Genomic DNA, 14,165 nt, shown 5'->3' with positions numbered 1-14,165 from the left:
ACGGTTATGACTTTCCTGTAATATACAACCCCTATACCACCACTTTAGCCCAGGCCCTCACCTTCACCTCCGACAGCTTAGATGCCACCATGACACGCTTTATCGCCAATTTCTCCTCCTGCCAAGATCCCCCCTTCATCGCCACTTGTAACTATCTTAGGCTCCTAAAAATCCTACTTAGGCAAGAGCCCACCCATGCTGAACGTGGCCTTCCCCCGCTCTTTTTTATCCTAACACAATTAGCAAGTGTGTGATGACCCGCCTCATGATGCGAACCAGCCTCCTCCCTTCTTTCTGCAACGTTGTTCTTGAAGACATGAGCGACAACTGGTTCACTCAATGTAGCTATCCTTTCCTCTCCACCACTCCCCTCCAGATTCACTTGAACCTTAAGAATTTCCTGCAGAGTTGGATATTTTTGAGCCATTCCATTAAATCTCCTTCACCACCCCTCCTGAGGACAAGGACTAACAATTCCCTACTACTAAACCCAATCCAAAAAAAAAAAAAAACTCATCCACATGCCAGTCACAGCACATTCCTCACAATCCCTCCACCTAGGGGTCCTTAAGTTAGGTGCGTTCGGTGACCGCAATCGGCTGGCCCCACTCCTAATCCCCTAGCCTATTTTTGCCTCCACTTCACGCTTAGGGCACACCAAGGGTAGGACACACCAAGGGAGGTAACACTTGCCTATAGTTAGACCTGTCACCCTACGCTACACTCACCGCACCTCCCTACCGCACGAATAGGGTCCTCAAGTGTGGGACATCACCCAGGCCTACCTGTGGTTAGACCAGCTCCCCGTTCCACCAACACGTGCACAAAGCACCCCACAATAAAGAAGACACTCTCCTTAGGTGGGAGCACCGCACTTTCTCCTTGCAGACACTACAAGATATGTCAAACCATCAACTTCGGAGGTCCCATTAGCCACTTGATAGTATTGCCCACGCTCCCATGGCAGCCCAACCCACCTATGGCCCTACCATCGCCTGGATTGTTGAGATAGCAAGCTCAACACCTGTGGACATTGATGATGGATCACTTGGCTAGATGAGTCTGAATGTCTACACTTAGCACGTTGGCGGTCATTATGATACTCACATGGCCACTGACTTATCACTTATTATATTTAGTTTGTTACACCTACCTACAACTGGCAAAGATATAACGTAAGTCGATTAGTGTAGTCGGTTATGCACTGTTTGACTTAGAAGGCAACTTTCCTTTATATTGTATCTTATCTATACTTTGTGTACATTGTATAGTGTGTGGAAGAATAAGAAAAATCAGCAAGAAAACGTTTTGGCCTCCATCTCTCTTCTTGTGTTCTTGAGTGAGCTTCCTCTTGTGTATACAGTGTGTGTTTGGCGTAGTAGCTCAATCAAAGTCCCCCACCACGCGATTCTTGATATGGTATCAGAGCCGTGCCACTGAGAGAGGATGATTTTGAAGACTGAAGTGAAGGAGAAGAAGCAAGGTTCGAGCAAGCAAGCAACAGGTAAAAAGCTCTCCCATTCTTCCACTCTCTCTCTGGGATAGTGCCTGTGGAGGCACCGGAAGCTGGGTCGAGTAAAAATTTGTAATTTTTGAGGTATTTGCAGGAAGCAAACATAAGGTTTATCTGCAAACAAGTTGCATATTACATGTACTATTGAGCAATCAGTGAAAAAGGTTGCTTGGTGTATTGGTGTGCACGTGTTGTGAAAGATTGCAGAAGACTAGCTTGCTATGTTGTATCCTTGTTTGTGATAATGGTAGAGAACAGTGGAAATCCCATTATTGAGAATCTAGACAAGAACAACTACCCTTCATGGAAGTTTCGTGTGATGAACTTCCTCATTGGAAAGGGCCTTTATGAGTTTATTTCAGGTGAAGAAAAGAAGCCAGAGCTGCGACTGTAGATGAGTTAAAAGCATGGAAAGAGTGGAATGTGAAAGACAAAAAGGTGATGTACTGGCTATCTGCAGTCATTGATAATACTATGCTGGGACATATCAGGAATGCAAAAACTTCACATGTAGCTTGGACAACATGTTTTCAGTAAATACAAAGGCACGAAAGATTCAACTCAAGCAAGAGTTGAATGCCTTGAAGAAAGGGAAAATGTCTATCAATGAGTATCTATTGAAGGTGAGGAGCATTGCAGATTCTTTAGCAGCGATTGATGCAATGCCGAATGATGATGATTTGGTTTCATCCACTCTAAGAGGCCTTAACAATGAGAAGGCATGGAAATCATTTGTTACTTCAGTATATGTACGGAAGCCATTTCCATATTTTGATGAGCTGATCTCTCTCCATGATTACTGGAGAGATCAATATGCAGGGTGATTCATCTAAAAGAAATGGTGAACAGGTCCAAGCATTTTACTCGAGTTCAGGAAGGGGACGCGGTATATCTTCTTTGAGAGGCCATGGTATGGGACGTGCTGGCGATAACCAGCAAAACAGGTTCAATCAACAGTTTGGTGAAATGTGGGTTTCTGGAGGCAGAGGAAACTTTAGAGGCAGGGGGAGCTCTAGAGGAAGAGCTGGATGGCAGAACAGAGGCTCTGGAAATTTTGCTATTGTTTTCCATTGTTGTGGCAAAACAGGACATATTGCAGCCAATTGTTATGCTACGAAGGATGATATTTGTAAGCAGTGGTAAATTGCAACAAGGAAACTATGCATCTTCTTCACGATAGAATGAAGAAAAAAATGAGAGTCTATTTGTTATGCAGCATATGATGAATGCACTTATAGGAAAGGGGACACATGATGATGTATGGTATGTCAATTTAGGTGCATCTAATCATATGACCGGTCATGTTGAATGGTTTGGAGAGATGCAGGACTTACAAAACCCAGATTATGTGCAGACAGGTGATGATTCATACCACCCAATTTCACACATTGGAAAGGTTTCCTTGTCCTTGTATCATGGCTAGAGAAAGAGTCTGACAGATGTATTACATCTGCCATCAATTACAAAGAATCTAGTGTCTATTGGCCAAATGGTAAAGCAGGGGTTGTAGGTCCGATTCAATGCAAAAGGTTGTTTTGTAGAAGACTTTAATGATAAGTCCAGGTTGGTCGCAAAAGGAAGTAGAGTTGGCCGAATGTTCACTTTATATGCTAGAATTCGTGTAATGGATGCTACTATGTATGCTAAAGGAAATGGAGTAGTTGCAGATATTGAAATATGGCATAAATATATTGGACATGCAAATGTGTAAAGGCTAAAATTAATGTAGTCCAGAGGATTGGTTGCAAGTTTTCCTTGTTTTAGAGTTGCAGAATTGCATAAAGTTTGTCAAGCATGCAAGACAACCCTTCTCGCATAATGACAGAGAAGTGAGTAGAAAAATACTTGATGTAGTGCATACAGATGTTTGGGGGCCTACACAGAATGTATCTCTTGGTGGCAGCAAATCTTTTGTCACATTTATTGATGACTATTCAAGGAAGTTATGGATATACTTCATGAAGGAAAAGAGTGATGTGTTTGAGCACTTCAAATCTTTTAAGACAACTGTTGAAATAGAAACATACTTAAAAGTCAAGTGCTTGAGATCAGATGGAGGGGGAGAGTACCTCTCTAATGAGTTTAGTGGCTTTTTGAGGACTCATGGGATAAAGAGGTAATTTACTTGCAGGTATACCCCACAGCAAAATGGTATTGCAGAAAGAAAAAATAGGCATATTGCAAAATTTGCACAGGCATTAATGGCTGAAAAGAATATGCACAAACATTTTTTGTCTGAGGCTGTCCATACTACTATCTACATTATGAATAGAACTCCCACAGCTGCAGTTCATGGGATGACTCCTAAAGAATGCTTTATTGGCAAGAAGCCCGATGTATCGCACTTGAAGGTATTTGGCTATGTTGCATACGTTCATGTGCCAGATGAGCTACGGAAGAAGCTTGATCCAAAGGTAGAAAAATGTGTTTTTATTGGATACTCTTTAGAGCAGAAAGGGTATCACTGTTATAACCCTGTGAGGACAGGTGAGTTCAGAGTGAGTAGGGATATTATCTTTGATGAGATGGGAAGTTGGTATACACTTGCTGGTGATGTTTTGGATGATGATAATGATCAGGACAGCTATGTGCAAAAAGATAAACAAGAGTCACGAAGCCTTAGTGGACCAGAAATATCATCTGGTACTACACCTACAGTGAGCCCTTGGTCTGGGACACTAAGAAGTAGCCCCACATCTTCAGGTGGATCTATAAGTGTTGCAGGAAAGGACAAAGAAAAGAAGAAAGTAATGGTAATGATGCATCTACCAGTAATTTGGGATTTGATGGAGATTCTAGTGGTTCGAAGAGTTTAGATGATGAGCTTGGCATTCCATCAGTCAGGACACCAGGTGTACAGAGAGCTCATAGTAATGTAAAGGCTCCATTGAGTGATCCGGTGGTACGCAGATCTAGCAGCGTTAGATACCTTGTTAAAAGATTTGGTTTTGAAGGTTATGCAGCTCACCATTATGCTTATATGGTGAAACTGGTTGAGGATGTTGAGCCCACTTGTTTTGAGGATGTTGTTGATCATGTTCATTGGGATGCATCAATGGATGATGAGATGGCTGCATTAGAATCCAATAAGACTTGAAATTTGGTACCCTTACCTAAGGGTAAGAAAGCTATTGGCTGTAAGTGGGTTTACAAAGTCAAGCATAATGCACACGATTCAGTTAGCAGGTATAAGGCTAGGCTAGTTGCAAAAGGCTATGCTCCAACATATGGCATAGATTATGAAGAGACATTCAGTCCAGTTGCTAGGATGGCAACTGTTAGGTGTGTGATTGCCTTGGCAGCAGCCAAAGGTTGGAGTTTGCAGCAAATGGATATTAAGAATGCCTTCTTGCATGGTGAATTTCAAGAAGAAGTGTATATGGAATAACCAGCAGGTTATGAGGATTTAGAGCATCCCACATATGTGTGCAGGTTAAAGAATGCACTCTATGGGCTGAAGCAAGCACCTAGAGCATGGTTTGACAAGATTGGAGAGTATCTTGTCAATATTGGATTTTGTATTTCTGATGTTGATCCTCACTTTACGTGAGAAAGGATGCACGTTCGATCATCATAGTCATCTATGTGGATGACTTGATTATTACAGGTGATAGTGACAATGGGATTGTTGAAGTTAAGGACTTCTTGAAGAAGAAGTTTGAGATAAAAGATTTGGGTGAGTTGAGATACTTTCTTGGTATTGAGGTGATCAGATATGATGATGGTATATGGTTGTCCCCAAGGCAGTATGGCTTGGATATGTTATCCAAGTATGGTATGATAGCATGTAAGCCTTTTTCAATACCATTGGAGCCAAATGTGAAGTTGAGTGTCGATGTTGGGGATGAGATAGAACACCCTACTATGTTCAAGAGGATAGTAGGGAGTTTGATTTACATGACTATCACAAGGCCAAACTTGAGCTATGCTATTGGCCTTGTCCATCAATTTATGCAGATGCCTAGAAAGCCTCATTTGCATGCAGTTAGACGTATATTGAGGTATGTGAAGTCCACTTTACATTATGGAATTTTTTATGAGGCAGGTAAGGACGTACAGATTTTTGGATACAAAGATGCAGATTGGGCTAGTAGCATGTCAGACAAAAGATCTACAATTGGATTCATGTTTTCCCTTGGTAGTGCAACAATTACATGGAGCAGCAAAAAGCAACCTGCAGTTTCTTTATGGAGTACAGAGGCTGTGAGTATAGAGGTGCTACTATAGTAGCATGTGAGGTGATATGGCTGAAAAAGTTATTAGGTGATTTGGACGTGCAGGGAGATGGTCCAGTTGTCATTGATTGTGACAACATGAGCAGCATACAGCTAGCTAGGAATCCAGTGTTCCATGCTAGGACAAAACACATTGAGGTGCACTACCACTTTGTGAGAGAGAAGGTACTTACAAGAGAGATTGACTTGGCATATGTCATCACATAAGATCAGATAGCTGACATTTTCACAAAGGAATTGGGTGCAGAGAAGCTTCGAAAGCTCCGAAGCTTACTTGGAGTTACAGAGATAGAATTGAGCTTGAGGGGGAGTGTTGAGATGGCAAGCTCAACACGTGCGGAAATTGATGATGGACCACTTGGCTAGATGAGTCTGCACATCTACACTTAGCATGTTGGTGGTCATTATGATACTCACATGGCCACTGACTTATCACTTATTATATTTAATTTGTTACACCTACCTACACCTTGCAAAGATATTATAACGCCAGTCGATTAGTATAGTCGGTTATACACTGTTTGACTTAGAAGGCCCCTTTCCTTTATGTTGTATCTTATCTATACTTTGTGAACATTGTATAGTGTGTGGAAGAAGAAGAAAAATCAGCAAGAAAACATTTTGGTCTCCATCTCTCTTCTTGTGTTCTTGAGTAAGCTTCCTCTTGTATATATAGTGTGTATTTGGTGCAGCAGCTCAAGCAAAGTCCCCCACCACGCGATTCTTGGCACTGATCAACAACTTGCCAACCGCCTGCCCTTCCCCAACAAACAACTCAATGTGCCATGAGACTGGCACCCATCTCGGAGGGGGGTAATGTTAACCTCAAATTGGAATGGCAGAAAAATAAAGAAAAAAGTGTAAAAAGAACAGAAAGAGAGCAAAGGTGTAGAGGCGGCCTCGAAAACTAAACTGAGGCAAAAAGAGCAATTTTAAAGAAAAGGCGCCTCAAAAACTCTAAAAACTCTTGTAAAAGAGCGCCAGGCTCCCTCATGTGCCACTTGTAAAAGAATAGACGGGTATAGGCTTGGGGCATGAAGCAAGAAGAGAGAATTAGAAAAAGGGACCTTGCCACAATGGCCGGTCATGTAACAAGGGATGGGCGCCCATGGGGGTTTTAGGGTTTGTATATATAAATTTCAAAAAGTGAATGAAAGCTCATTCTTTGGTGTGTGGCTAACAAGAGTCCTCTCTTCTTCTCTTCTTCTCTTCTTCTTGCTTGTGTGTGTGTTCTTGAGGAAGGGAGTGTGAGAGTGTGAGGATGTGAGTGAGTGTGTGGGAGTAAGGGATCAAGAGGGTGAAGCTCTTCACCACCTCCTCTTCTCTTTTCCTCTCTCTTCTCTTCTCTTTTCCTCTCTCTTCTCTTCTCTTCTCTTACCTTACACGTGGCTATGGAGAATGGAGCTTGGAGATGGAGGAGGCTTGAGGATGCTTGAGCTAGCATCCAAGATCGTGGAGCTACTGAGTTGTGTGAGGGAGGAGGCAACTCGTCTCGGCATCAAGGTAAGCTTGCTACACCCTGAGAGGATCGACAATGCGTCGGCTAGGTGAGAGATAGCCATGAGAGCTTGCTTGGAGCACTTGAAGCAATAAGCGGTCTATGGGTCTTGGTGGTTGAGCGAAAGCTCCCACATCTTTAAAAGCTAAAAAAATATACTTATATCCATATCACATGGCATTTCAAGCCCCTTATATTATAAAAATACCATATAATATGCATACCTTTTCCACTTGGACTAAACATTTGAGATGACACTATACATCACACGAGTATAGTTGGGCACCTTAGTAATATTGCCATGTATGCAAAACATCCATATTTGATGTTATCCACATGTGTGCTTATATATAGCATCCACATTTGGTTCTATCCGTATATATGCTTATATATAGCTTATATATAGCCAATATTCCTTGTAACTTTCTCCTTTGTTTTGTTTAGTATTAGGATTTAATAAACAAGCTCTCCATCAACCTTGCTTGCTAGTTGTGTTCGTAAATAACAATTTTGCAAAGACTCCTCTTCATCAAGTTCTCAATCATCTTCTCTAGATCTAGAGAACTTGGTTGTATCTCATCTATAGCCTCAATTAACCTCGCTTTTGTGTTGTTATTAACTCATTATTAACTACTCGCGATTCACTATCACAACTTGCATTACTATTATTATCACTTATTGAACAAATACTCTTAATTTAAAGCAATTGAAACCTAATATATTTTTTTGTTAAAAACCTATAATTTTCAATAAAACAAAACAAGCATATCCTCAACAAGACCTATTGCATTATCCATATACTACACATTTGTAAGGTGTCCGCTCGTCCGCTTGTGGGACACGTCTTAGCAGCCCATTGAGAGGAGGGTCTAGAAGGCTCCACCTGGCACTCGCAAGGAATGACACAGGGTTCGCGATCTAGGTCTTCTCGAGTCTGCCCCGAGCAGAAGTGTCCGGTCGTTCCCACTTGGGATCAACCTAAGGTCAAGGTTCCTTTCCTATCAGCAAAGTCTCTAGAAAGAAGCTAGCGTCGAGCTCCAGATGTACCACTTTATATAGGAACAACAGAGTCGAAGTGGATTCATGCTGCACTTGGTTCATAGAGAATGGGAAACGAGAGGGATGCGAAGCTCAATCTCTCTGCTATACGGCATAGTCCCATTCATTTCCCCTAAAATAGAATAAACCGGGATTCTACATCTACTAACACTAGGTCTTCATAATCTTGTTATCTCATCATTTGAAAAAAGTTCCTAACTAACCGGGACCACCCTTCCCTAGGACGGGCCTAAGCCACGTCCACCGCACTTTTCTCATCATTTGAGAAAAGTTCCCAGCTAACTGGGACCACCCTTCCATAGGACGGATCTAAGCCACGTCCACCGCACTTTCCTCAATTTGCTTTAGTTAGTCAAATTGATCACGGGTTCCTTCCCGTAACTTAGGCATTGACAGAAAAACAATGTCAAGAAAGTTTTTTTTTCTCAAATATATGCTCTTTATTTATCATAGTTCCAGAGTACATCCAATATCATGCCCGAAGGCTATCCCAGCAATCTACAGGATTGCTACTCCAAGTTCCGCTCGTTGACTAGTACACGGGCCTCAAGATCCCATCTCAAGTCATGTCGGCCTCTTGTGCGGGATCTAGAGGCAAGGGATTTACAGCCAGAGCCTCCCCCTGGCACCCAAACGTCCTCCCGCTCCAAGCAGTACCCACGGAGAGACCTCTCACGATGGGTTAGGTCCATATACCCGGCACGGCTAACAACCCCCTTGGATAGGGCCAGGCAGACAGTTGGAGGTAACTGTTACTGCCTCTCCCTCTAGGATTTCAACCTGAAGCATTAAGTTTTTTTCCTTGAATTAGTTCCTTGAGCAAGAGATCAAATAATGTACCTAAGTACAAGCACGAACATCTCGGAGGTCGTTTGTACGACCAACTGCTACGGTGTGACTCTTTTTTCCCGGATGCTCCCATCCTGGGTCTTCTTCTCGGATGCTCCCAACATCCGATCCTAGATCGTTCGTGACTTGGCGAGATCCCAATAATCTCAAACAAGATTATGCAAGCAAATGTTCTTGGTAAGTTAACTTATTTTGATTTGCCCTTTCCCTTGGGTTTTACCTTATGGTATCTTAACCTAACCCAAGCATCAACTGGTCAATCAAGGCAACGGATATGCCTTATTCACAACCCAACCAAGGGTCTTTTATTCTTCCAGTTCTAACCAAGTTGAGTTAATACACTTGGCAACGCAAGATTCCTCATCTAGGCCTTCAGGATACAGTCTAGATGCATGCGTCCCTTCCATCTCACTTAGGGTGGTGCTATGCAGAGTTTTCTAAACATCCTTACCCATCATGCACATGGTGCATTTAGCATATTTGTACATCCTAAAAGACCTTTAACTCTGGCAACGAATACTTATTCCTAATGTATTAGATCACATGTAACTTTTGTATAAGAAAGTCTAGGTTTCTATCCATCGGAGCAAATGCATCTTGCGAACGGAAACTAACATTTCATGTGTTTCTTTAAATCATGATCACGAAATAGGAATTCTAAATGACTATTCATGCACTGAACTGGTTTAAAGGCTATTATTTTATGTGAAATAATGTGAAGACCCTATCATTTTATGTGTGTAAAAGCTATCATTTCATGCATATAAACTTATGTGAGCTCCATCCTCTACCAGTTCATGCAAGCAACTTAGCACTTAGAGTAAACAAAGATCCTAAGACTCGTCCTTGTTTCATACACGTAGCTAACCCCTTCATTTCTTCCACGAGAAATAATACGTAATTAATTATAAAGCTTAAAGAACATGGGTTTGATTTGTGATCGTAGGGGCATTTGTTGTGTTGGTCGCTCCGCTTGCCTCTCCCGCATTACCGGTACCAACGGTAGCTTTGGCACCTACACTTCCCACGACTTTCTTCTTGGGAGCCATTTGCCACGCGGAGATCGGACAGTCCAGACCTTAACGGCTTTCAAGATGATAGGCTCAAGTAGGAAAGATCGTTAGATGGGGGTCCTTCATCGAGGGGGTGGTTTCAGTGTGGCTCCTTAAACCTTCACCTCTTACCAACTCTCTCTCTCTCTCTCTCTCTCTCTCTCTCTCTCTCTCTCTCTCTCTCCTTCTTCTTCTTCTCTTCTCCTCTCCCTCTCGTTCTTCTTCTCTCCTTCTCCTTCTCCCCCTCTTCCTCCTCTTCTCTCTCTTTTCTCTTCTTCTCCTACTCTCTCTCTCTCTCTCTCCTTCTCTTCTTCTCTCCCTCTCCTCTTCCTCTCGTATCTCTTTTTCTCCTTTTCTCCTTCTTCTCTTCTTCTTCTTCTTCTTCTCCCTTCTCACTCTCCTTCACTTCTCTCTCTTCCCTCTTCTCTCTCTTCTCACTTCCTCACCTTCTTCTTCTCCTTCACACATCCAAGTGCTGTTCGCGAGGGCAGAGGAGGGTGCAGTTTCACTTCCTCACCTTCTTCTTCTCCTTCACACGTCCAAGCATTGTTCACGGGGGCAGAGGAGGGTGCCACTACACTTCCTCACCTTCTTCTTCTCCTTCACACATCCATGCGCTGTTCGCGGGAGCAAAGGAGGGTGCCTCTACCTGCTATCATGGGGGGGGAAGGTCTAGTTGGAAGCCTAGAGGGCCACGCAGCTGCCGCAATGGAAGGTGACGATGCAGGGAGGGGGGCGCTCAGTCTCTCTGTGAACGAGGGAGGGGAGGAGCCTCCCCTTTTATAAGAGGGGGAGGAGGTGGGTGGCATGGCCACCCCTCCCACCTGGGGGGGTTGCATGCCCCCCATCACCACCACATCACTCCCTCTCCCTCTCTCTCCTCGATATGCTGTCGGTGGGGAGAGAGAGAGGGAAAAAATTTTTGAACTAACAATAATTTTTTTTTATAAATTAAGGGGGGGAGTTCCTATGGGGGGGGAGCACGGGCATGTTACAACATTCCTCAAACTCGATATGACCTAAAGTGAAAACCACCTTGTCTTCTAGAACTTGCCCTTCTTTTATATTCTCTTCCACATCTCACATTTCTTTTTTATATCTGTAAATACACAAGCTTGTAAACAAAACTAACTATAATGAATGTATGCGACTACCTTGACTAGTCCTTGTACCCAACAAAAAGGTCCATTTGTAACATAGATAACTTATCAAAGGAATGGGAGCTGGATTTCACATCCAAGAAAACTAATAGACCATGTCATTCAACATTCATTGCTTTTGTATCTCTTCATGATCCATAAGTATTGTTGTCACAGCAACATAACTATGAATATTATTATCATCACTAGTATTCTCATCATTTTATCACAATCTCATGTATACATATCAATATCTTGACTAATAGAGTTTATATATTACAATTGCATGTATAATACCATGACTGACATAATTCATATATACCTCTATTTAGAAACATGCCTTGTTCCTTGTGTAATGTGCCTACCTATCGACTGTCCACGCACATTTTTAGTGGTCCAGAATCTAAGTGATGCTGCCTAGCACTCCCATGGAATATTACGGGGTTTGTCGCACCTAGGGTTTCTCGAGTCCGCCTCGCAACGGAACGTTCACAGTCAAACCCACTAGGATCAACCTGAAATTTGGGATCCTAGTGGTCAAGGTCTCCTGATAGCATTCTATCGTTGAGTCTTGGACATCTTGATTTATGCAGAGATACCCAAGTCGAAGCAGATCCATGCCGCACTTGGTTCAAAGAGAATGGGAAACAAGAGGGATGTATCGCTCAACCTCTCTACGCGTGGGACATAATCCCATTCCAATCCCCTAAAATGGCGTGAATTGGGGTTCTATCCTAACACTTACTAAGGGTCGATCGTCGATAAAACCTTGTGACAAGCCTTCTTTGGGACCACCCTACTATAGGATCCGTTGGGGGTTTTTCCCTCCTGCTTCCCTCAATAGGCATTCTTTAGTTATCTAATTAGGTCCTATCACATTTATGTGTGACACTTAAAATCAGCTTCCTTAATTAAGCCTTTTGGGGAACAGGGTTCATTTCGCATAACTTATAGCATTGACACAAAAACAGAGCAAGCAATCTTTTTTTCAAGCAAGATCCTTAACTTATCTTCAAGTTAATCTTTGCCTCCTACCTGTACAAGAGAAATTATATGTCCCTTCTACCCTGCAGAAGTAGCTGGTCCAAATCACATGGCACCATAATTTCCATCCTTTATCTAGAGTAGGATCTTCCAACGCCACTGAAGTTGGGGCCACGGACGTCCTCAACTCGATTCCGAACTTGGCAAGGGGTGTCCAGATCTCCACCTGACCCACAAGCTGCCTAGGAGTGAAACACCATTCCCGTGGTTGGCCTTTTCACCACTCGACCTTCGGCCCATGAATTGAGCAGTGCCCTTTTCGAGTTGATCCGCAGTGCAATCTTGGAGATTATCCACCCATGCAAAATATCCTTCCTTAATTAGACCAGTTAAGAATCAAGCACAAACAAGGTACTCATCCCTAATATCATCTTTCAAAAAACTTTCATTCATTCCCATGGCAACTTGTCATCATAGACCCTGCCATGAATTTACCATCAATCACAAGTACTTGTAATAATCATCCAAACCACAATCCAACAATCAGTTGATTGTAAAAGCATTTAGTTAATCAACCAAAAAAACCAATTGTATTCTTCCCAAACAATGCAAGAATAGACGCGATGACATTTTCCACCCGCATATTCGCTCTCCCCCTTGGAATCTAAGAGTGATACTATGCAAAACATTTCTTAACACTTCCTTCCTTTGGCTAAGGCATATGTTAAGGTCTCATACAATTGTGAAAAATGTAAGTCCTATTGATCACTTACATTGATCAACAACCCAACATTCTTTCCAACAAGTATAACAGTAATCGGCCTTTTCTTTGGCTTTGGGTTTCCTATTCCTTGAGCTCTCTACTTGCCTTTGAGGCTTGGAGTTGTTGTTTGCATTTAGCCCAATCCCGAATAGGATTGATAAACATAGTATCTATCAGGAGGATCTCAAGGCATCTTAGTTTTAACCCTTATGATTGTTGTTTGTACTAGCTACACATAACATCAAGATTCCAATCTATCAAATATGAGCTATCAATTCGTGTTGTTAGCAAGAGCTTGGGCAAAGCCTAGAGTTTCTAGGATGAATTTTATTTTGGTCTAGATCACTTACCATGCCATCCGTCAAGTGCGCAAGCTACAACATAACTTCTGTGTGGTGAAAAATGTATCCATTTTTTACAAGAAAAGGGGAGTCGACAATACCTTGGAATCTTATATGCTATTTATGCTATGTACGAATTTGTCGCATAGCAACTAAATACAACTTATTTCTCTTGATACCTGCGCTTTGCAAACTCCATCTTTCGAATATGTGATATAAAACCTATCCCTTTCGATGACCTATTCTCATGTAGTATAATACGGGGCCTAACGTATCTCATGCGGGAATCAAAGCAAACATCTATTAATTTGGAAATACATTACTTATATCAGGTACCGTACTTGTATTGACAGTGATACCCTCACCTGAAGCTTCATTGTTGGTTGTCGGATTGCCATCCGCACACGACATTCTTCACTTAGGAGTCATTGTCTGCAAGTGGATTCAAGAGATAAAGAAGAAGGAATGAATTTGAGATGGGAGAGCGTAAGATAAGATGGCTTAGTCGAAGATCGAGATAGGGAAAATTGAGCTAATTCTCTCCCTCGCAGCCTCTTGGGGTAACTCCTCTCTCTCTCTCTCTCTCTCTCTCTCTCTCTCTCTCTCTCTCTCTCTCTCTCTCTCTCTCTCTCTCTCTCTCTCTCTCTCTCTCTCTCTCTCTCTCACTCAAGCTCCTTCTCGCAGCCTCTTGGAGGGGTATCCTTCAACCTCCCTCTCTCTACCTCACTCTCG

The sequence above is a fragment of the Lygodium microphyllum genome, chromosome 22, assembly GCF_053477565.2.
Source record: "Lygodium microphyllum isolate KBCC chromosome 22, Lygodium_microphyllum_v1.1.10, whole genome shotgun sequence".
NCBI classification, from domain to species: Eukaryota; Viridiplantae; Streptophyta; class Polypodiopsida; order Schizaeales; family Lygodiaceae; genus Lygodium; species Lygodium microphyllum.
This window is presented reverse-complemented; position numbering follows the sequence as displayed.